Here is a 24,479-nt window from a genome sequence, read left to right as displayed (position 1 = left end):
CTTTTGAACTTACTAACTGGTTTATCGAGTCTTTGATCAGTATTCGGTTTTGAACCTTTTGGCGGTATCGAAAGATACCTGGCGACTCTTGAGCAAACGTAATTAAACAGAGCCAAATTAAGAGACAACAGCAAGTTAGCAACAGGTTCTCGTATCCATGCCCTCACAATCTCATCTGTGGCTCCCCTATGGTACTTTGTAGATTCGGCAGGTCCAGAACGTCCATATTTTTCCTCTTTTACAGTATCGATTTAGGGATCCTTGGGTTCTTGCCCCCCCCCCCCCCCCCCCCCCCCCCACCGTCCTCCCTCCCCCACACACACAATGATCATTTTGTCTACTTTCTGGAAAAAAGACTTGGGGATGAAGATTGGCTTGGATCTAAACGGGAAAAGGAACCTCGGCAGTACATTCATCTAATAGAATCATAGAATTTACATAGCAGAAGGAGGCCATTCGGCCCATCGAGTTTGCACCGGCCCTTGGAAAGAGCACCCTACCTAAGCCCACACCTCCACCCTATCCCTGTAACCCAGTAAGCCCATCTAACCTTTTTGGACACTGAAGGGAAATTTAGGATGGCCAATCCACCTAACCTGCACATCTTTGGACTGTGGGAGGAAACCGGAGCACCTGGAGGAAACCCATGCAGACATGGGGACAAAGTGCAGACTCCGCACAGACAGTGACCCAAGCGGGGAATCGAACCTGGGACCCTGGAGCTGAGAAGCAACTATGCTAACCACTGTGCTATTGTGCCCCCTTGATCGTCAGCACCTTCCCTGCCACGGAAAGCGTGAGTGCATTTCATCTCTGTACTTCCTTTTTAACTTCCTGCGCCAGCCTGGTCAGGTTCCACTGTGGATCCGTGTCCAATCGTGGGCTATCTGGATCGCCAAGTAGTGGAATTTGTTTTGGGCTAGTTTGAATGGTAGACCCACAGCTCTGTCCCTCCCCCATTCGGGTTTACCAGGAATGTCTCCCTTTTGCACAGGTTGAATTTGTAGCCTGAGAAGACTCCGAAATCTTCCAGGAGCTTCATGATTGCATTCAGGCCATTCTGTAGGTACGAGACGTAGAAGAGTAGATCATCTACGTGGAGTGAGACTCTGTGCTCTCTGTCTTCTCTTTCGATGCCCTTCCTGCTTTTCGCGTCTCGCAGAGCGATCGCCAGGGGTACGATTGCCAGGGGTTCGATTGCCAGGGTGAACAGGAGGGGGGAGAGTGGACATCCTGCCTTGTGCCTCTGTGCAGCTGAACATATTCTAAGCTGGTGGTGTTGGTCCGAACACTCGCCTTGGGGGCGTTGTACAGTAGTTCCACCTACGAGGTGAACCCCATCCCCAACCCAAACCGCTCCAGTACCTCTATGAGGTACTTCCACTCGACTCTGTCGAAGGCCTTTTCTTCATCCAGGGAGATGATCACCTCTGGTGTTCGCTCCCCCGATGGGGTCATTATTACATTCAGCAGCCACCTGATGTTCGCCGTAAGCTGTCTACCCTTAACAAAGCCTGTCTGGTCCTCTGACCACCTCTGGTACGCAGTTCTCCAGTCTCTTGGCCAGAACTTTCACGAGTATCTTCGTGTCTACATTGAGCAGCGAAATGGGTCCATATGATCCACATTTCATCGGGTCTTTGTCTTATTTGTGTATCAGCGATATTGTGCCCTGTGTTAGCATTGGAGGCAGGATGCTCCTCACTAATGAGTCTGCGCCTTCCCCACCTGCATGGAGCTGATACTCTTCATGATCTCTCCCAGTCCTATTGGTGCTTCCAGTTCCCCCCGCCTATCCTCCCCCACAACTGGCATATCCACTCCATCGAGGAACCGTTTCATCTCTGCGCCCCTGTCAGGGGGTGCAGAGATTTACAGTTCTTGGTAAAAGTTCTCGAATGCTCAGTTGACCTCTCTTTGCTCAGTTACCAGTCTGCCTCTGCTGTTCCTTCACCTGCACTATCTCCCTCATGACTGCCTGCTTTCTCAGCTGATGAGTCAGTAAGTGGCCAGCTTTTTCTCCGTGTTCATAGAAGGTCCCCCATGTCTGCCAGAGTTGGTGCACTGCTTTCCTGGTGGATAGTAGGTTAAAGTCCATTTGTAGCTTTTTCCTCTCCACCAGAAGCTCTATGGTCGGGACCTCAGAGTACTTTCTGTTGACCTCCAGAATGGAGTCGATCAGTTGTTGCCTGGCCTCCCTCTCTTCCTTGTCTCCACATGCCTTTTAGGCTATAAGCTTTCCCCTAATCACAGCCTTCAGTGCCTCCCAGAACATGGAAGGTGAGACTTCCCTGTTCTGGTTATAGTAACATACTCGCCAATGGCCTGTGATGTTTTCTGGCAGAAGGCCTTATCGGCCCAGAGGTCCGTGTCCAACCTCCATGCAATGCGTTGGGCACGGCCCTTCTCCAACCTCACATCCATGTAATGTGGAGCGTGATCAGAGATAACTATCGTGGAATATTCTGCCCTTACTATTCCTGGAAGCACCGATTTTCCCACTGCAATATAGTCTATCCTTGAGTACGCTTTGTGCACCGACGAAAAGAATGAGAATTCCTTCTCACATGGCTGTCGGAACAGCCATGGGTCCACTGCCCCAATCTGCTCCATGAATGTTCCCAGTGTTGTGTTATGCTTCTTCATGTAGCATAAGCTGCTTGCTTGAAATATACTCTGACAAAGGAAGGTTCAGACTTGGGAGATAGGTTTAACACATTTATTGAACAGTTAACAATTCTCCTACTTGAGTTCGACTCTCCTGTTAATCTTGCTAGAGTAACTCAATCTAACTAACCAGTCTGCTCTAAGCCACGTGGTGGGTGTGATGCGTCTATCTGCCCCTGTGTCGCCTGTGGAAAGAGAAAGAGCATGTGTGCCCTGTCCTTTTATATGGGTTGCCCCCTTGCGGTAGTGACACCTCTGGGTGTCTTGACTGCCCATTGGTCGTGTCCTATTCTATGTGTTCATTAGCTGTATGTCTGCATGTCATGATGTCTCTGGTGCTCCCTCTAGTGTTTACTTAGTCTTATTGTATTTGCATTAACCCCTTGTGTATTTACAGTGATGCATATCACCACACCCAGCTCCCTAGCCATGCCTGTCCTTTACCCCGATCTGGGGCTCGATCGGTGCGTCTGTGGGTCTTGTACACAGTTTAAGTCTCCCCCCCATCAGTCGGTGCGTGTCAATGTTGGGGATTTCCGCCATTTTGTATGAAATCTGTGTTGTCCCAGTTGGGCGGGTACACATTTACCAGACTACCGGTGCCCCATCTAGGACACCGCTGACCTTGGCATTCTGTCCCCCTAGGTTCGTGACCATCCTTGTCACCGTAAACACCGTCCTCTTACTAATCAATATGGCTACTCCCCGATCCCTCGTCCTGTAACACGAGTGATACGTCTGTCCCACCCAGCCCTTCCTTACCCACAGTCGGTTCTTCTCCCTCAGGTGTGTCTCCTGCAGGAAGACTATGTCGGCTTTCAAAATTCTTAAGTAGGCGAAGACATAGGGCGGCATGTGGTGCAGTGGATAGCACTGGGATTGTGGCGCTGAGGACCAGGGTTCGAATCCCGTCCCTGGGTCACTGTCCGTGTGGAGTTTGCACATTCTCCCCATGACTGCATGGGTTTCACCTCCACAACCCAAAGATGTGCAGGTTAGGTGGATTGGCCACGCTAAATTGCCCCTTAATTGGAATAGAAATAATTGGGGACTCTAAATTTATATTAAAAAAAAGATTTTTTTTTTTTTAAAGTAGGCGAAGACTCTGGGTCTTTCCACTGGGCCATTACGTCCCCTGACATTCCAGGTAATAATCCTGGTGGGGGTGTCTGTCCTCCCGTTCCTGCAGGATCAACCATACTTACCCGGTTTCCCCTTGTTAGGGAGCCGTCCAAAATGGCCACGGTCACTATTCTCACCATGAGGATGGGCCCCTATGCTCCAGGATTTCCCTTTGTCCACGGGGCAACCAACATGGCCACCAACTGTTCGTACGCCACGTGGGTGCGCACCGGCTCTCTGGGGTTCCCTTTGCTTAGGGACCCTCCAAAAGTGGCTGCTTGCATCGCCATCTTGTCTCCTCAGCCTGCACCTTACCTGCCAAAGCCAGTCTGAAAACCAACTCTCTTTTTCCTGTCCTGTTCCTTTTGTGTTCCTTCCCCCCCTCACCCCCCTCCCACCCCCCACCCTCTCCCTGCCCTTCACTGTCTCCCCCTATGCGTTCCCCCCACCTCCGACCAGGCACTCCCTCCCTACCGGGAGGTGCGCTGCAGCCCCCTCCTTGCTGTCTGTTTTCCCGTGCTAGCTATCCCTGCTACTGTGGTGGATCCACTCCGTGGGCTGGTCCAGCCCCTAACTTACGCCCGTTGACTGCCCGTTCTCCCAGTCTAAACCCTCACCTGCATTTCACTGTCCTCGCTCTTTTCTGTGACCCGGTCTTTTTGATTAGAGCGAGGCAGCACAGTCCCATGCAAACATATTAACTGTCCAATGAGTCTCTATTTCTTTAGTGATCCTCCTCTGATCAGCCTTCATCGTTGTCTTGTCTGTTCCTTGTACAGGCCGTTGGTCTGCCAAATTTATTTGCCTCCGCCAGGGTACTGAAATAGTGCTCTTGGTTCTGGAACAAAAGACAGAGATAGATAGTATGTTATTCTCTAATTCTGAATAACGACTGTAGACTTACAGTTAACACAAACACTTTATTCAAAGGGTTTGTTCTGCTTCCAGAGCTCAACTAGATGTAAAACAGTCAAGAGGTATCACCAGTGAAACTATGGTAAACTACCTATGCTGAGCTATCCCTGTGTGCTGCTGCTCACTAGCTCTGTGTTTCTCAAAGAAGCAGGTCCTACCTTGGGCTCGACCCTTTATACCCGTCTCTGATGCTCCCTCTAGTGATGCTGTGGCTGTCACATCTGTGCTGCAGACCCTGGTGTATGTGCAGATGTATGTACAGATCACTACATCTCCCCCCTTTTGACTTGATATGTATTCTAGACTGGCCTCAAGAAAACTCTACATAACAAGTGGTGAGAATAAGAAAAGCTGCACACTGCGAAAATGAGAAAGTAATACAGAAACAATTAACAGTGTTATGAGTCCATCGTGAGAAATGTTCATATTTGTCTTGTGGGCGTGTTGAAGTGTCGTTACAAATCTAACCGGTCGGGTGCCTTACGGCATCTGCTGGAGCGTCTTAACGGTGGTGGGGGTATGATGATTTGATGTCATCAAGAGTACTTTCTGGCGTTGTGTGGCGAGGAACGTCCTGTGGACTAATGGACTTGGTCAAGTCCAGTGTGTGAAACACCGGCGTCGTAGGCCGAAGCATTAACAGATCCCAGCGGTTACGGCGAAAGAGTACTCCCGTCGCGACTTGACAATGTAGGACCGCGGTGCCTCCTGCCTGATCACCGTGACTGGCTCAGACCATCCACCTTCTGGGTCCCTGATCCTGACGATGTCGCCCATGTTCAATGGCTTGAGTGTGATCACATGTTGATCGTAGTATTGGTTTTGTTTGGACCGTAGTACCCGCATTTTGTCGAGTACCAGAGCGTTATCGGGGTCTCGGAATTGAATCGCCGGGAGGGTTGTCCGGATGTCCCTGCCGAAGAGCATCTGCGCTGGCGACAGTCCTGAGCTCAATGGGGTTGCTCGGTAGGACAACAGCGCTAGGTTGATGTCCGAGCATGAAACTGTTGCCTTTCTAATAAGTTGTTCAACAATATGGACACCCACACCCTTTTCCACTTTCCCATTTGACTGTGGGTAGCGCTGACTGGATGTTACATGCCGAAAGCTGTAGCGGTCTGAGAACTCTTTCCATTCCCAGCTCACGAAGCAGGGATCATTATCTGACATCACCACAAGCGGGATTTCATGTCACGCGAATGTCTCCTGGCACGCCTTGATGACAGATGAAAATGTGAGATCATGGAGTTTCAGTACCTCCGGATAGTTTGAGTAATAGTCCATGATCAAGACGTAATCACGCCCTGTGGCATGAAATAGGTCAATGCCCACTTTTGTCCACGGCGCCATTGTGAGTTTGTGTTGCTGCAGTGGTTCTTTACACTGTGCGGATTGATGTCTTTGACAGGTGTCACAGGACATGACCATGTCCGTTATGTCTTGATTCATGCCGGGCCAGTACACAGCCTGTCGTGCTCGCCTTTTGCATTTCTCAATTCCTAGGTGGCCTTCATGAATCTTACGTAGCATCTCGGTGCGGAGTGTGGCCGGAATCACAATCTGTGCATTGCGTAGCAGCAGGCCGTCAACTTCAATCAGTTCTGACTTGACATTCTGAAATTGTGGACATTGTCCCCTCGTCCAACCGTGCTGGAGTAGGTGCAGCACCCTCCTTAAGGTTGTGTCCTTCTGCGTCTCCTGTCGGATTAGGCAAAACTTTTCATCCGAAGCAGGCAAATTCTCCATGCATAACTGTGTTAAGGCCTCGATTTCTCTGATAGGGGCTGATGGTGCGTTGTCAGTGCCAATGGATCGGGACAGTGCGTCGGCAATGGCAAGATCTCTTCCCGGAGTGTATACTAGGGTGAAATCATACCTTTGCAGCTTCATCATGGTGCGCTGCAGACGAGGTGTCATGTCATTTAGATCCTTGTCTATGATATGGACCAACGGTCTGTGGTCGGTTTCCACTGTGAATGTGGGCAGGCCATACATAGAGTCATGGAACTTCAGAATCCCAGTGAGGAGGCCAAGACATTCTTTTTCGACTTGTGCATATCTGCACTCAGTTGGGGACATGGCCCTGGACGGAGAACGGAGGAGAACGGTGCCAATCCCATCCTGGCTGGCGTCAGTGGAGATCTTGATGGGTCTGGTTGCGTCAAAGAAAGCAAGGGTCGGTGCCCTCGTCAGTTGCTGTTTGAGATCCACCCATTCATTTTGGTGACGTTGTGTCCACTCAAACGCAGTGATCTTTCGTAGGAGATTGCGTAAAGCTGCCGTCCGAGCGGACAGGTTTGGGATGAGCCTGCCGAGAAAGTTGACGAAGCCCAGAAATCGTAGCACCGCTTCATGGTCCATATTTCAGCGATTTCCGCCTCATCAGGGCTGACACCCTGAGATGAAAGGTGTCACCCAAAAAGGTTACAGACTCCTTCGCAAATGTGCATTTTGCCTGGTTCAGTTTCAAACCGTATTTATGAATCCTCTGAAACACCTTCTTCAGACGACAGAGGTACTACTTTTTCATAGAATTTACAGTGCAGAAGGAGGCCATTCGGCCCATCGAGTCTGCACCGGCTCTTGGAAAGAGCGCCCTTCCCAAGGTCAACAACGCCACCCTATCCCCATAACCCAGTAAACCCCACCCAACACTAAGGGCAATTTTGGACACTAAGGGCAATTTATCATGGCCAATTCGCCTAACCTGCACATCTTTGGACTGTGTTCTTCTTCAGTGGTGGACCATACGATGATGTCATCCACATAGACTCTGACACCCTCGATGCCCTCGGTCATTTGCGCCATTATCCTGTGGAAAATCTCTGACGCAGAGATAATGCCAAAGGGCATGCGATTGAAGCAGAAACGTCCAAATGGCGTGTTGAACGTGCACAGTAATCTGCTCGAATCATCGAGCTGTATCTGCCAAAATCCCTGCGAGGCGTCGAGTTTGGTGAAGATACGAGCATTCGCCATCTGAGATGTGTTCTCTTCACGCTTGGGGATGGTGTAGTGTTCCGGGCGAATGTTCTGGTTCAGGTCCTTCGGGTCTATGCATATGCGAAGATCTCCAGAAGGTTTCTTAACACAGACAATGGAGCTAACCCAGTCAGTCGACTGTGTGACTCGCGATATTACGCCTTGTGACTGCAGTCTGTTGAGTTCCGCTTTCAACTTCTCCCGCAGTGGAGTTGGAACCCTCCTGGGCGGCTGAATGACGGGTTTGGCGTCTGTCTTCAGCATGATTTTGTATTGGCAGGGTAGGGTGCCCATGCCTTTAAATACGTCGGGGTATTCTTGTAGCATGCTGTGGATTTTAGCTTCCAGGCTTGATGGATCCTGGATGTGCATGTAAATGTGTTGCACCAGCCGCAAGTCTTTGCAGGCCTGAGCGCCTAACAGTGGTTAGTTCTGCTTCCAGAACTCAACTAGATGTAAAACAGTCAAGAGGTATCACCAGTGAAACTATGGTAAACTGCCTATGCTGAGCTATCCCTGTGTGCTGCTGCTCACTAGCTCTGTGCTTCTAAGAGGCGGATCCTACCTTGGGCTCGACCCTTTATACCCGTCTCTGATGCTGCCTCTAGTGATGCTGTGGCTGTTACATCTGTGCTGCAGTCCCTGGTGTATGTGCAGATGTACAGATCACTACAGATAGATTCTTGATTAATAAGGGGATCAGGGGTTAAGAGGAGAAGGCAGGAGAATGGGGATGAGAAAATATCAGCCATGATTGAATGGCAGAGCAGACTCGATGGGCCGAGTGGCCTAATTATGGTCTTATGGAACCTGATCCGGAGCCTGGCTGGGAACAGCTTAACAAATCGTATCCGTTTTTGTACAGGGCCGACTTTGCCTGTTTAAACTCAGCCCTGCGTTTTGCCAGATCTGTCCCAATGTCCTGGTAAATTTGGATATTGTGCCCTTCCCAGATGCTCGCTTTAGTCTGTCGTGATGATCGCCCTTGGCTGCTGCCCTGCCTTGGGTTTTGGCCCGAGCGACCTGTCTGCTTTGTCGAGCTGTCTCTCCTGACTAGGTTGCCCAGCATTCGGGTGACATAGCCCGTCAGATCTCTGCCCTCGATGCTTTCTGGTAGGCCCAAAATCCGAATATTCTGTCATCGGGATCTGTTTCCTTGGTCCTCGACTTTCCCCTTTAAGTTCCCTTGGGTCGCCAACAACCTTTTAACTTCTGCTTCTAGGGTGGCAATGCTGTCGCTCTGGTCTGTCGAGGCCTTCTCCATGTTGTGGATTGTTCTCTCCTGCGTCTCCACTTTCTTCCGTCAATTGTCACCTCTGTCACTGCCACCTTGACCGCCACCTGGAATTTGGCCGTTATCGTCTCCTTCATGGCGGTCAGCTCCTTCATGAGGAAGTTCTTTCATCCGTCTCCAGGTGGTGGGGGGGGGGGGGAGGCTGATGCTCGGGTCGTTGGTCTCTCTCTCTCCTGGGTGGCCGGGGCTCCTTTGTCTCCTGGGCCTGCCGCCTCGCCCGCCTACTGCTCATGGTCCTTACTGCCACTTCGGCCATCTTTTCGGCCCCTGGAGCTCCTGTTCGCTGCCATTTTTGTATGGCTGCTTTCTTCTCGCCGTTGAGGTTAATTTGCCTTCAGATTTTGAGGCAAAATTCACCTAAAAGTGCCAATCTGGCTCTGGTCTAGAGGGGAACCACCTGATGTGCATCCACTCAGCACATCACCTTCACCGGAAGCCGAAGTTGCCCTTCCTGCCTGTCGCCACTCATCTCCAGAGTCCTTGCTCAGAGTGAAGGGTCAAGAAATGGAAGCAGCAGAGTTCAGTAACAGCAAGGTTGGGTGAGAGGATGAGTCAGGGAGCAACAGAGGCTGCTTGTCAGACGGTCAGCAGCAAAAGCGACGCTTAAGGAGTGCGAGAAGCCACTCCAAAGTGGCGTCAATCTGGTCATGCGGTCCGACATCGGTCTAGCGCAAAACATTAAAACAAAGTGTCAGCACGGTAGCGAGCAAACCAAGGGGCAGCACGGTAGCGAGCAAACCAAGGGGCAGCACGGTAGCACAGGTGGATAGCACTGTGGCTTCACAGCGCCAGGGTCCCAGGTTCGATTCCCTGCTGGGTCACTGTCTGTGCGGAGTCTGCACGTTCTCCCCATGTCTGCGTGGGTTTCCTCCGGGTGCTCCGGTTTCCTCCCACAGTCCAAAGAAGTGCAGGTGAGGGGGATTGGTTATGCTAAATTTCCCTTAGTGACCAAAAAAGGTTAGGAGGGGTTATTGGGTTCCGGGGATAGGGTGGAAGTGAGGGCTTAAGTGGGTCGGTGCAGACTCGATGGGCCAAATGGCCTCCTTCTGCACTGTAAGTTCTATGTTCTAAAGTCTGCAATGCTAAATGAACATAGAGACCCCATTAACTGACTGACATTAAAGTGAAACAATGTAAAATGGGTTAACGGTAAACAGGGATCTACAGCACAGCAGAACAATCAAGGATGGATTGAAATCTCAGTAAAACAACATGGACCATGAAATTAAAAGCTTGGGACACCCCAGCTTTAAAACTGGGCCGCCATATGAATACTGTGGCTACAAGTGCAGGTCAGAGGCTGGGGATCCTGCGGTGAGTAACTCACCTCCTGATTCCACAAAACCTGTCCACATCTACAAGGCACAAGTCAGGGGTGTGATGGAATACTCCCCACTTGCCTGGATGAGTGCAGCTCCAACAATACTCAAGAAACTCAACACCATCCAGGACAAAGCAGCCGCTTGATTGGCTCCCCATTCACAAACATTCACTCCCTCCACCACTGACGAACAGCGGCAGCCTTGTGTACCATCTACAGGCAACCCACATCGACAGCACCTTCCAAATCCATGCCCAGTACCATCGAGAAGAAGAATCCCACCACCTGGAGGTTCCCCTCCAAGTTACTCACTGTCCTGACTTGGAAATATATCGCCGTTCCTTCCCTGTTGCTGGCTCAAAATCCTGGAATTCCCTCCCTAAATGCAGTGTGAGTGTACGTACACCTCAGGGACTTCAGCGGTTCAAGGTGGCAGCTCACCACCACCTCCTCTTTTTAAAAAAATAATAATTTTTATTCAATTTTTCACAATATATCAGCGACAAAATACAGAAAGAAAAGAACACCCCCACAACCCATGTACATAAATAATAAATGAACAGCCTTCATCAACATAAAGGCAAAAATACACACCCACTCAAGAAAAAACAAAATACGAAAAACGAACCAACCCCCCCCCCGGTTGCTGCTGCTGACCATTGTCTACCGTTCTGCCAGGAAGTCCAAGAACGGTTGCCACGCCTGAAGAACCCTTGTACCGATCCCCTTAAGGCTGCAAAATTTAATAAACCCCGCCATATCGCTGATCTTGGGGGCCTCGCATCCTTCCACTGAAGAAGAATCCTTTGCCGGGCTACCAGGGACGCAAAGGCCAGAATACCGGCCTCTTTCGCCTCCTGCACACCCGGCTGCTCTGCCACCCCTAATATTGCGAGCCCCCAGCCCGGCTTGACTCTGGAACCTACCACCCTCGACACCGTCCTCGCTACACCCTTCCAAAAGTCCTCCAGCGTTGGGCAGGCCCAGTACATGTGGGTGTGATTTGCTGGGCTCCCTGAACACCTAACACACCTGTCCTCACCCCCAAAGAACCGGCTTATCCTTGCCACGGTCATGTGAGCCCGATGCAGCACCTTAAATTGTATGAGGCTAAGCCTCGCGCAAGAGAAGGAAGAGTTCACCCTCCCTAGGGCATCCGCCCACATCCGCTCGTCCATCTCCTCACCCAACTCCTCCCACTTACCCTTTAGCTCCTCCACCGAGGCCTCCTCCTCCTCCTGCATCACCTGATACGTTGCCGAGATCCTCCCCTCTCCAACCCACACCCCGACAGCACCCTGTCCTGGACCCCGCTTGGCGGCAGCCGTGGGAACTCCACCACCTGCCGCCGAACAAACGCCCTTACCTGCATATATCTGAAGGTGTTCCCCGGGAGGAGCCCGAACTTCTCCTCCAGCTCACCCAGGCTCGCAAACTTCCCGTCCACAAACAGGTCCCCCATCCGTCTAATACCTGCGCTGTGCCAGCTCAGGAACCCTCCATCCATCCTCCCCGGGACAAACCGGTGGTTCCCCCGAATCGGGGACCACACCGAGGCCCCCACCTCCCCCCTGTGATGCCTCCATTGCCCCCAAACTTTGAGGGTAGCCGCCACCACCGGGCTCATGGTATACCTCGTTGGAGGAAGCGGCAGCGGCGCCGTCACCAGCGCTTCCAGGCTCGTGCCCACACAGGACGTCATCTCCAGCCTCTTCCATGCTGCCCCATCCCCTTCCATCACCCACTTACGCACCATCGCCACGTTGGCGGCCCAATAATACCCACAGAGGTTAGGCAGCGCCAACGCCCCCCTCTTCCTGCACCACTCCAGGAACACCCTTCTCACCCTCGGGTTCTTCTGCGCCCACACAAATCCCATAATGCTCCTATTAACCCGCCTGAAGAAGGCCTTAGGGATCAGGATGGGGAGGCACTGGAACAGGAACAAAAATCTCGGGAGCACCATCATTTTAACTGACTGCACTCTACCCGCCAGGGAGAGTGGCAGCACATCCCACCTCTTAAACTCCTCCTCCATCTGCTCCACCAGCCTCGTGAAGTTAAGCTTATGCAGGGCCCCCCAGCTCCTGGTCACCTGGACCCCCAGGTACCTGAAACTCCTCTTCGCCCTTTTTAGCGGGAGCTCACCAATCCCCCCTCTCCTGGTCCCCCGGGTGCACTACGAACAACTCACTCTTCCCCATATTAAGCTTGTACCCGGAGAAATCTCCAAACTCCCTAAGGACCCTCATCACCTCCGGCATTCCCCCCACCAGGCCCACCACATATAGCAGCAAATCATCCGCATAGAGTGACACCCGATGCTCCTCCCCACCCCGCACCAGCCCCCTCCAGCTCCTCGACTCCCTCAGCGCCACGGCCAGGGGTTCAAGCGCCAGTGCAAAGAGCGGGGCGACAGGGGACACCCCTGCCTCGTCCCCCGGTGTAGCCAGAAATACTCTGACCTCCTTCTGTTCGTGGCCACACTCGCCACCGGGGCCTCATACAGCAGCCTCACCCACCTGACGAAACCCTCCCCGAACCCAAACCTTTTCAACACCTCCCACAGGTACCCCCACTCTACCCTATCAAAAGCCTTCTCCGCATCCATCGGCACCACTATCTCCGCCTCCCGTTCCATCGCCGGCATCATTATAACATTCAAGAGTCTCCGTACATTGGTGTTCAACTGCCTCCCTTTCACGAACCCCGTCTGATCCTCGTGTATGACCTGCGGCACACAGTCCTCTATCCTCATGGCCAAAATCTTTGCCAGCAACTTTGCGTCTACATTTAAGAGTGAGATCGGCCTGTATGACCCACACTGCAGGGGATCCTTGTCCCGCTTCAGGATCAGGGAAATCAGCGCTCTAGACATCGTCGGGGGCAGAGCCCCCCTTCCCTTGCCTCGTTAAAGGTCCTTACCAACAGCGGGCCCAGCAGGTCCGCATACTTCTTGTAAAATTCAACCGGGAACCCATCCGGCCCCGGTGCCTTCCCCGCCTGCATGTTCCCTATCCCTTTGACCAACTCCTCCAACCCAACCGGCGCCCCCAACCCAGCCACCTGACTCTCCTCCACCCTCGGAAACCTCAGCCGGTCCAGGAAGCGACCCATCCCTCCCTCTTCCAGTGGGGGCTCAGACAGTTCCTCATAGAAGTCCCTGAAGACCCCACTGATACCCACCGCACTTCGCATCGTGCTTCCCTCCTCCATCCCTAACTCCCCCGATCTCCCTAGCTGCCTCTCGCTTCCAAAGCTGGTGCGCCAGCATACGGCTCGCCTTTTCTCCGTATTCATATACCTCCCCCTGAGCCTTCCTCCACTGCACCTCCGCCTTCCTGGTGGTCTACAAATTGAACTCAGCCTGGAGGCTACGCCGCTGCCTAAGCAATCCCTCCTCCGGGGCCTCCGCGTACCTCCTATCCACCCACACCATCTCCCCAACCAACCTCTCCCTCTCTCTCCTCTCCCCCTCTCCTTGTGTGCCCTGATGGAGATCAGCTCTCCTCTGACCACCGCCTTCAGCGCCTCCCAGACCACCCCTACTTGCACCTCCCCATTGTCATTAGCTTCCAGGTACCTCTCTATACACTTCCGGACCCGCCCGCTCACGTCATTCACCAGCAACCCCACCTCTAGGTGCCACAATGGGCGCTGGTCCCTCTCCTCCCCAAACTCGAGGTCCACCCAGTGCGGCGCATGATCAGAAATGCCTATCGCCAAGTACTCCGTATCCTCCACCCTCGGAATCAGCGCCCTGCTCATGACAAAAAAGTCAATCCGGGAGTAGGCCTTGTGGACATGGGAGAAGAATGAAAATTCCCTGGCCCCCGGCCTCGCAAACCTCCATGGATCCACCCCTTCCATCTGGTCCATGAACCCCCTCAGCACCTTGGCCGCCGCTGGCCTCCTGCCCGTCCTAGACCTAGAGCGATCCAATGACCGATCCAGCACCGTGTTGAAATCCCACCCCCCCCCCCCCCATTATCAGGCCCCCTGTCTCCAGGTCCAGAATCCGGCCCAGCACACGCCGCATGAACCCCGCATCGTCCCAATTCGGGGCATATACATTGACCAACACCACCCGCTCCCCCTGCAGCTTGCCACTTACCATCACATACCTACTGCCACTGTCTGCCACAATGCTCGACGCCTCGAACGACACTCTCTTCCCCAACAAGATCGCCACCCCCCGATTTTTTGCACCCAAACCCGAATGAAACACCTGGCCTACCCACCCCTTTCTCAACCTTACCTGATCTGCCACCCTCAGGTGCATCTCCTGAAGCATGGCCACATCCGCCTTCAGCCCCTTCAGGTGCGCGAACACCCGGGCGCGCTTGACCGGCCCATTCAGTCCCTTTACATTCCAGGTTATCAGCCGGATCAGGGGGCTACTCACCCCTCTCCCCCGCCGACTAGCCATATCCCTTCCTAGGCCAGCCACGTGCCCGCGCCCCCCGCACGGCCCGTTCCCCACAGCGGCAGACCCCCGCTCCGACCTCCTCTACCAACTCCAGCTCCCCCTTGGCCATTCCAGCAGCAACCCGGTCCCCCCTCCCCCCCCTAGCTGCATTGCTTCCCCCATTGCACTCCCGTAAGTCAGCTGACTCCTGCTGACCCCGGCCACTCCCGCCGCTCCATCAACCCCCCCCAGTGTGGAACTTCCCCTCCCCCTGTCCACCAGCGGGATCTCATCCATTCCACTCCCAGCACGGGAGAAAAAGCCCGCGCTTCCCATCTCCGGCCCCGCCCCTTCAGTCCTAAACGCGGGGAAAAAAATCCCGTGCTATCCACTCGCCCGGCCCCGCCTCCCCTGGCACAGCACCCTTCCCAGGCCCAGTCCCACTACCCCCAACTCAGGCCCCTCCCCCCCCCCCCCCCCCCGCAGGGCCCCATCTCCCCTACCGACCATCAACCCCCCAAGCAGTTTACCTACCCCCCCCCCCACGAGCCCACCCGGCGGACCTAATCAAAACAATGCCCAATCAACCCCCGAGAAACAAAGAACCCCCCTCGAAACACAACCCAACAATCCCCAACCATCTCTCCACCGCGACCCCTCATCCCCGACCCTTAGACTGAGTCCAGTTTTTCGGACTGAACAAAGGCCCACGCCTCCTCCGGGGACTCAAAATAGTGGAGTTGATCCTTATAGGTGACCCACAGACGCGCCAGCTGCAGCATACCGAACTTCACCCCCTTCCTGTGCAGCACTGCCTTCGCCCGGTTGTAACCGGCCCTCTTCTTCGCCACCTCCGCACTCCAATCTGAGTAGATCCGGACCTCCACGTTCTCCCACCTGCTGCTCCGCTCCTTCTTGGCCCACCTTAACACACACTCTCGATCAGCAAACCGGTGGAACCGCACCAACACCACCCGCGGCGGCTCGCTGGGCTTGGGCCTCCTCGCCAGCACTCGGTGGGCCCCCTCCAGCTCCAAGGGCCCCTGGAAGGCCCCCGCTTCCATCAGCGAGTTCAGCATGGTGACCACGTAGGCCCCCACGACCGATCCCTCCAGCCCCACCGGGAGACCCAGGATCCGCAGGTTTTTCCACCTCGACCGGTTCTCCATCACCTCGAACCTTGCCTGCCATTTCTTGTGGAGCGCCTCGTGCACCTCCACCTTCACCGCCAGGCCCAGGATCTCGTCCTCGTTCTCCGAGACCTCCTGCCGGACCTCCCGGACTGCCGCCCCTTGGGCCGTCTGGGTCTCCAGCAGCTTATCAATTGAAGCCTTCATCGGCTCCAGCAGCTCTGCTTTCAGTTCCTTAAAACAGCGCTGGAGAAGCTCCTGCTGCTCTTGCGCCCACTGCCTCCACGCTGCCTGGTCTCCGCCCGCCGCCATCTTGGTCCTCCTCCCTCGCACCTTTCTTTGCTTCAATGCCACTTTTTTAATCGCCCCACTCCTGGTCCAATCCATACACTATCGGGGGAATGTTGCTGTCCCCTTCCCACACTGGGAAACGTCGAACAAGCGCCATTACGGGCCCTAAAAAGTCAGTTTTTAGCGGGAATGAGGGATGGGCAATAAATACTGGCCGAGCCAGTGGTGCCCACGTCCAATGAACAGATGTTTTTTAAAGTTGTCCCCTTAATTTCACCAGTTCTACACACATTTCCTGTGACATATCAGCAGCACAGTTAGCTGTCACGAGTGGTGTAATATGTAACAGGGCAAATGTCAGTCATTAATGCAACTTAGACCCTGCACTGATCCATGTTCTTCACACTCCCCCACCCGTCCCGTATCCCCATTATGATGTACTGTACTCATCAGCAGCAGTTGTTGTTGTGTTAAGGTGATTGTGTAGAGTGTGATCGTTTGTTCTGACAGAGCAGTCCTGAGAGAGCACTGCATTGTCAGACGTGCTTATCCACAGATGTGCACGGTAGCACAGTGGTTAGCACTGTTGCTTCACAGCTCCAGGAACCCAGGTTCGATTCCCGGCTTGGGTCACTGTCTGCGCAGAGTCTACACGTTCTCCCTGTGTCTGCGTGCGTTTCCTCCGGGTGCTCCGGTTTCCTCCCACAAGTCATGAAAGACATGCTGTTGGGTAATTTGGACATTCTGAATTCTCCCTCTGTGACCCGAACAGGTGCCGGAATGTGGCGACTAGGGGCTTTTCACAGTAACTTCATTGCAGTGTTAATGTAAGCCTACTTGTGACAATAAAGATTGTTATATTATTTTTAAAGAGTCTAGTCTGCTGGCCTTGTTCAACATTAGATGCAACTGTCAGTGTGATGTAGAAGATGAAGTATTGATCTGTTAGCTAAGTTATGTCAGTGCTCATTGGTGACACATAGAACATAGAACAATACAGCGCAGTACAGGCCCTTGGGCCCACGATGTTGCACCGAAACAAAAGCCATCTAACCTACACTATGCCATTATCATCCATATGTTTATCCAATAAACTTTTAAATGCCCTCAATGTTGGCGAGTTCACTACTGTAGCAGGTAGGGCATTCCACGGCCTCACTACTCTTTGCGTAAAGAACCTACCTCTGACCTCTGTCCTATATCTATTACCCCTCAGTTTAAAGTTATGTCCCCTCGTGCCAGCCATTTCCATCCGCGGGAGAAGGCTCTCACTGTCCACCCTATCCAACCCCCTGATCATTTTGTATGCCTCTATTAAGTCTCCTCTTAACCTTCTTCTCTCCAACGAAAACAACCTCAAGTCCATCAGCCTTTCCTCATAAGATTTTCCCTCCATACCAGGCAACATCCTGGTAAATCTCCTCTGCACCCGCTCCAAAGCCTCCACGTCCTTCCTATAACGCGGTGACCAGAACTGTACGCAATACTCCAAATGCGGCCGAACCAGAGTTCTGTACAGCTGCAACATGACCTCCTGACTCCGGAACTCAATCCCTCTACCAATAAAGGCCAACACTCCATAGGTCTTCTTCACAACCCTATCAACCTGGGTGGCAACTTTCAGGGATCTATGTACATGGACACCTAGATCCCTCTGCTCATCCACACTTTCAAGAACTTTACCATTAGCCAAATATTCCGCATTCCTGTTATTCCTTCCAAAGTGAATCACCTCACACTTCTCTACATTAAACTCCATTTGCCACCTCTCAGCCCAGCTCTGCAGCTTATCTATATCCCTCTGTAACCTGCTACATCCTTCCACACTATCGACAACACCACCGACTTTAGTATCATCTGCAAATTTACTCACCCACCCTTCTGCGCCTTCCTCTAGGTCATTGATAAAAATGACAAACAGCAACGGCCCCAGAACAGATCCTTGTGGTACTCCACTTGTGACTGTACTCCATTCTGAACATTTCCCATCAACCACCACCCTCTGTCTTCTTTCAGCGAGCCAATTTCTGATCCACATCTCTAAATCACCCTCAATCCCCAGCCTCCGTATTTTCTGCAATAGCCTACCGTGGGGAACCTTATCAAACGCTTTGCTGAAATCCATATACACCACATCAACTGCTGTACCCTCATCTACCTGTTCAGTCACCTTCTCAAAGAATTCAATAAGGTTTGTGAGGCATGACCTACCCTTCACAAAGCCATGCTGACTATCCCTGATCATATTATTCCTATCTAGATGATTATAAATCTTGTCTCTTATAATCCCCTCCAAGACTTTACCCACTACAGACGTGAGGCTCACCGGTCTATAGTTGCCGGGGTTGTCTCTGCTCCCCTTTTTGAACAAAGGGACCACATTTGCTGTCCTCCAGTCCTCTGGCACTATTCCTGTAGCCAATGATGACATAAAAATCAAAGCCAAAGGTCCAGCAATCTCTTCCCTGGCCTCCCAGAGAATCCTAGGATAAATCCCATCAGATCCCGGGGACTTATCTATTTTCAGCCTGTCCAGAATTGCCAACACCTCTTCCCTACGTACCTCAATGCCATCTATTCTATTAGCCTGCGGCTCAGCATTCTCCTCCACAACATTATCTTTTTCCTGAGTGAATACTGACGAAAAATATTCATTTAGTATCTCGCCTATCTCTTCAGACTCCACACACAATTTCCCATCCCTGTCCTTGACTGGTCCTACTCTTTCCCTAGTCATTCGCTTATTCCTGACATACCTATAGAAAGCTTTTGGGTTTTCCTTGATCCTTCCTGCCAAATACTTCTCATGTCCCCTCCTTGCTCGTCTTAGCTCTCTCTTTAGATCCTTCCTCGCTACCTTGTAACTATGCATCGCCCCAACTGAAACTTCACACCTCATCTTCACATAGGTCTCCTTCTTCCTCTTAACAAGAGATTCCACTTCCTTGGTAAACCACGGTTCCCTCGCTCGACGCCTTCCTCCCTGCCTGACCGGTACATACTTATCAAGAACACGCAGTAGCTGATCCTTGAACAAGCCCAACTTATCCAGTGTGCCCAACACTTGCAGCCTACTTCTCCACCTTATCCCCCCCAAGTCACATCTAATGGCAGCATAATTGCCCTTCCCCCAGCTATAACTCTTGCCCTGCGGTGTATACTTATCCCTTTCCATCATTAACGTAAACGTCACCGAATTGTGGTCACTGTCCCCAAAGTGCTCTCCTACCTCCAAATCCAACACCTGGCCTGGTTCATTACCCAAAACCAAATCCAACGTGGCCTCGCCTCTTGTTGGCCTGTCAATATATTGTTTCCGGAAACCCTCCTGCACACACTGTACAAAAAACGACCCATCTATTGGACTCGAACTATATCTTTTCCAGTCAATATTTGGAAAGTTAAAGTCTCCCATAATAACTATCCTGTTACTTTCGCTCTTATCCAGAATCATCTTCGCCATCCTTTCCTCTACATCCCTAGAACTATTAGGAGGCCTATAAAAAAACTCCCAACAGGGTGACCTCTCCTTTCCTGTTTCTAACTTCAGCCCATACTACCTCGGAAGAAGAGTCCCCATCTAGCATCCTCTCCGCCACCGTAATACTGCTCTTGACTAGCAGCGCCACACCTCCCCCTCTTTTGCCTCCTTCTCTGAGCTTACTAAAACACCTAAACCCCAGAACCTGCAACATCCATTACTGTCCCTGCTCTATCCATGTCTCCGAAATGGCCACAACATCGAAGTCCCAGGTACCAACCCATGCTGCCAGTTCCCCTACCTTGTTTCGTATACTCCTGGCATTGAAGTAGACACACTTCAAACCACCTACCTGAACACTGGCCCCCTCCTGCGACGTCAAATCTGTGCTCCTGACCTCTATACTCTCATTCTCCCTTACCCTAAAACTACAATCCAGGTTCCATGCCCCTGCTGCATTAGTTTAAACCCCCCCAAAGAGCACTAACAAATCTCCCCCCCAGGATATTTGTGCCCCTCAGGTTCAGATGTAGACCATCCTGTCTGTAGAGGTCCCACCTTCCCCAGAAAGAGCCCCAGTTATCCAGAGATCTGAATCCCTCCCGCCTGCACCATCCCTGTAGCCACGTGTTTAAATGCTCTCTCTCCCTATTCCTCATCTCACTATCACGTGGCATGGGCAACAACCCAGAGATAACAACTCTGTTTGTTCTAGTTCTGAGCTTCCATCCTAGCTCCCTGAAAGCCTGCCTGACATCCTTGTCCCCTTTCCTATCTATGTCGTTAGTGCCAATGTGGACCACGACTTGGGGCTGCTCCCCCTCCCCCCTAAGGACCCGGAAAACACGATCCGAGACATCACGTACCCTTGCACCTGGGAGGCAACATACCAAACGTGAGTCTCTCACACTCCCACAAAATCTCCTATCTGTGCCCCTGACTATAGAGTCCCCAATTACTAATGCTCTGCTCCTCTTCCCCCCTTCCCTTCTGAGCAACAGGGACAGACTCCGTGCCAGAGGCCCGTACCCCATGGCTTACCCCTGGTAAGTCGTCCCCCCCACAAGTATCCAAAGCGGTATACTTGTTTCTCAGGGGAACGACCGCAGGGGATCCCTGCACTGACTGCTTTTTCCCAGTCCCTCTTACAGTTACCCACCTATCTCCAATCTTTGGTGTAACTAATTCCCTGAAGCTGCTATCTATGACCCCTTCTGCCTCCCGAATGATCCGAAGTTCTTCCAACTCCAGCTCCAGTTCCCTAACTCGGTCTTGGAGGAGCTGGAGATGGCAGCACTTCCTGCAGGTAAAATCAGCAGGGACACTAACTGCATCCCTCACCTCAAACATCCTGCAGGAGGAACATTGCACTCCCTTCCCTGCCATTCCTCTAACTTTCTACCAAGATCTGGCTAACAACTAAATTAAATTTTTTATAAAAAAATAATAATATAATAAAATATGGTACTTACCTCAGACCAATGGGTTTTATTATTAGGTTAGAGGAGGAGGGCGGGTGGGAGACACTACACGTGTAGTGTCTCGGGTTTCCTCTCCACCAGAATTTATTGGTGAGGGTCTTCCCAGACGTCCGCGGGTCGACTTCCTGTTCCCGCCTAAAACACTAATTTTAAAAAAAAAAAATTCTCAGCTCCTGCTGAAATTAACTAACCAGCCAGCTCCACTCCCGCCGAAATCGACTGGCCTGCCCCTGCAAAGACAAGTGCTTTTAAAGGACAGACTTACCTCCCAGCAGCCACTTCCGCACTGCTCCCGCTGAAACTGACTCACCAGCTGATTCTCCCGCCGAAATCGACTGGCCTGCCCCTGCAAAGACAAGTGCTTTTAAAGGACAGACTTACCTCCCAGCAGCCACTTCCGCACTGCTCCCGCTGAAACTGACTCACCAGCTGATTCTCCCGCCGAAATCGACTGGCCTGCCCCTGCAAAGACAAGTGCTTTTAAAGGACAGACTTACCTCCCAGCAGCCACTTCCGCACTGCTCCCGCTGAAACTGACTCACCAGCTGATTCTCCCGCCGAAATCGACTGGCCTGCCCCTGCAAAGACAAGTGCTTTTAAAGGACAGACTTACCTCCCAGCAGCCACTTCCGCACTGCTCCCGCTGAAACTGACTCACCAGCTGATTCTCCCGCCGAAATCGACATGAATGGTTTATAAATCTAGTCTCACTGATGCAGGAATATATGGAGCAGGGATAGGATTAAGCCCATTCAAGACTTCATTCAATAATATCATGGCTTCCCTCCTGTCACTGGCGGGTCGGGTACAGGCGGTTAAGATGAATGTGTTGCCGCGATTTCTGTTTTTTTCCAATGCCTACCGATTTTTCTGCCATACTCATTTTTTCGAGAGACTGAAGGGATGATTATCTCGTTCATATGGGGAGGGAAGGTGACCAGAGTTAGAAAGGTGCTACTACAGAGAGGAAGGCAGGCAGGGGGTTTGGGCCTTCCGAACCTGATGTATTATTATTGGGCGGCAAATGTGGAGAAGGTACGGGGCTGGGTCAGAGAGGTGGACTCCCAGTGGGTCAGATTGGAGGAGAGTTTGTGTAGGGGGTCGGGATTGAAGGCGCTAGCAACAGCGCCACTCCCTACGGCCCCGGGGAAATACTCAGGGAGTCCGGTAGTAATAGCTTTGTTGAGAATTTGGAGGCAGTTTCGCCAACACTTTGGGTTGGGGGCACAATAGATTTGAGCCAAGGCAGTGGGATGGAAATTTTCAGAGATGGGAGGAGAAAAGAATTAGGACACTAAAAGATTTGTTTCTTGGGGGTCGGTTTGCAGGATTGAAGGAGCTGGCAGTAAAGTATGGGCTGGAGCAGGGGGAAATATTTAGATACATGCAGGTTCGAGACTTTGCCAGAAAGGAAATACAGAGCTTCCCGGTGGAGCCGGCCTCCACATTGCTGGAGGAGGTGCTGACGACGGGGACTGGAGAAGGGGGTAGTGTCGGCGGTTTACGGGGCTATTTTGGGAGAGGAGAAGGCACCGCTGGATGGGATCAAGGCAAAGTGGGAGGAAGAGTTGGGAGAGAGTATGTGATGTATCGTCAATTACCACGAGAATGGTGGAATAATCAAGGCTTTATTGAACAAGATGTTGTACCTCCTGTAGCTGGAACCAGAATGGCTGCAGCGCGGGAGAGCACACACATCTGTACCGTCGTATCTGTAATATACAGCCAGTGCCATAATACATGCAATATACTACAAGTGGTGTTTACCATATTCACCCCCTGTTAAAAAAAAAGAGTTCAGCGGGGGTGATGGAAGCATTACAAATTAAGTCTGTCGGGGGCTTTGACCCTCCGCTGCGATCGCCTCAGTCCTGGTGGTGATGTGGGCGCCGACCTGGTCACCTGCGACTCCGGGAGCGTACTTCGTCACCCCTGAGTGGATCCAGTGGGAGGATGGATCCTGCTGGGGTGGGGGCTGCGGTGAGGTTCGCTGGAGAGAGGGTGAGTGGCGCAGGGGTGAATGTGGCAACCGGGGGGGAGGGGGGGAGGAGCGGTGTCAGGTCGGGGGTCGTGGGTGGGGACCCAGCGGGTGCCAGGTCCCAGAGGGAGACTGTGTCTTGGCGCCCGTCAGGGTGTGCCACTTAGGCGTACTGCGGGTTTGCATGTAGGAGGTGGACTTCCTTTTTTTAAAAAAATTTTTATTGTAACATTTACAGAGAAAAAAAAAGACCCTATGCAAAGAGCCTTAACATAGTGAAAACGAACCGTGGGAAAGGATAAACATGTTAATAAGGCACTTCCCTATCAGCTCTGTTTGCCCATGCCACACATGTTCAACTAAACTAACGTGGCTCTAACCCTCCCCACACCCCCCCTTCCCCCCCACACCCCACGGGTGCTGCTGCTGTCGGTTTCCTGCGCTGTTCCGAGAGTCTGCAAGCGACTTTCTCCCCCAGGGGTTCCCTGGTCACCCCCCCGTGCCCACTTAAGTCTCCTCTGCTCTACTTCTCAGCCGTCATCCCCCCCCACCTCCTCTGCCCCCCGAGGCCTGACCTGCCAATTCAGCCCTGCGCTTGGCCCTAGCCCGCCCCTCCTCCTACTCTCCCTGGTGCCCCCTGACCTACGCTAGCTACGCTGACCCCTGCCCTTGGCGCCTGACTGTCTCCCGCCCGAGAGCTCGGGTCCTCCCTCCACACACCAAGAACCCATTAACCTGATTGTATCTTCCCGTGCCCTTTCAAGTCCCTTAACCAGCCTCTAGCCCATCCCCCTATCAGAGGCCCCGATCTCCCGCCAAAAGGTACCAAGTGCAGGGCCCCCTTTGCAGGCCCCGCCCCCCCACCTCGTTGCAATCGCCACAAAACACGCTAAGCAGTGCGCCCTCCAGCCTCCGCTCTCTGTCCAGGCTGAAAACAATCTTGGATAAAACATTACAGTGCAGGATAATTTAAGACCGCCGCCACACAAAAGCTATGTGAGCCCAGAGTCCTTTAGTTCAAGTCCAGCTTCTTCTTTTAATAAAAGTCTACACCGAGTCAGAGCAAGTTAGGTTAACAGACCGCCGCCACTGAGAAAACTAAGTGCCCGTTAGTTCAAGTCCAGCTTCTTTTCTTTAATAAAAACCCAAACCTGTTCTGGTGTCTCAAAGTAGTAATGGAGTTTCTCAAACGTAACCCAAAGCTTCGCAGGATATAGCATTCCAAGCCTCACAGCCTTTTTGTAGAGGGCTGCCTTTACCTTGATGAATCCTGCACTACTCTTGGCCAGCTCCGTTCCCAGGTACTGGTAGATGCGCACCTTGCAGTTCTCCCATCTGCTGCTCCTCTCTGCCTTGGCCCATCGCAGCACACGTTCCCTGTCAGCAAGCCGGTGAAAGCAGACCACCAA

The sequence above is a fragment of the Scyliorhinus torazame genome, chromosome 7 (genome assembly GCF_047496885.1).
Source record: "Scyliorhinus torazame isolate Kashiwa2021f chromosome 7, sScyTor2.1, whole genome shotgun sequence".
In the NCBI taxonomy this organism is placed as follows: domain Eukaryota; kingdom Metazoa; phylum Chordata; class Chondrichthyes; order Carcharhiniformes; family Scyliorhinidae; genus Scyliorhinus; species Scyliorhinus torazame.
Note: the sequence above shows the minus strand (reverse complement) of the source record.